Source organism: Brassica oleracea, chromosome C9 (genome assembly GCF_000695525.1).
Source record: "Brassica oleracea var. oleracea cultivar TO1000 chromosome C9, BOL, whole genome shotgun sequence".
Classification (NCBI taxonomy): Eukaryota; Viridiplantae; Streptophyta; class Magnoliopsida; order Brassicales; family Brassicaceae; genus Brassica; species Brassica oleracea.
In genome coordinates this window covers 50,315,161-50,315,913 of record NC_027756.1, presented here as the reverse complement: position 1 = coordinate 50,315,913, position 753 = coordinate 50,315,161, and the positions used below count along the sequence as shown (strand labels likewise).

At 27.1% G+C, this 753-nt stretch overlaps 1 pseudogene; it reads right to left on the bottom strand.

The window, feature by feature from the left end:
- LOC106317684 overlaps window positions 1–753 on the bottom strand; it is a 7,406-nt pseudogene that overhangs the window by 2,507 nt on the left and 4,146 nt on the right.

The window sequence follows — 753 nt, the reverse complement described above, 5'->3', positions numbered from 1 at the left end:
TAGAAAATAACGATTTTATAGTGGTTAGTCCACCAATTTAGGGAGTATTATAAAGTTTTAATAAATTAATTGACAAAAAATTAAAGCGATGTTCATGTACCGTGAAAGATAGTTTGATATACATTAATGCAAATGTAGAATGTGTTTAGAAATTTTAAAACAACACTAAAGATCATATGCTTCAGCATATAGAGCGTTTACAGAAAAATTCAGTATTTTCGTAGGGATTAACCCACAGATTTTGAGAAATATTCAAAAATATGAAAATACTTTTTTAACGCATAATCCTTCACTAGCATATGATAAATGTCAAAGAGGTTTGGAACCTTTGTTATCTACGTTTCTATAGAAAATAACGATTTTATAGTGGTTAGTCCACCAATTTAGGGAGTATTATAAAGTTTTACTAAATTAATTGACAAAAAATTAAAGCGATGTTCATGTATCGTGAAAGAGAGTTTGATATACATTAACGCAAATGTAAAATGTGTTTAAAAATTTTTAAACAACACTAAAGATCATATGCTTCAGTATATAGAACTTATACAGAAAAATTCAATATTTTCGTAGGGGGTACCCACAAATTTTGAGAAATATTCAAAAATATGAAAATAATTTTTTAATGCATAATTGCATCATTCACTATCATATGATAAAGCTCAAAGAGGTTTGGAACTTTTGTTGTTTCTGTTTCTGTTTCTCTATAAAATAACGATTTTATAGTGGTTAGTCCACCAATTTAGGGAGTATTAT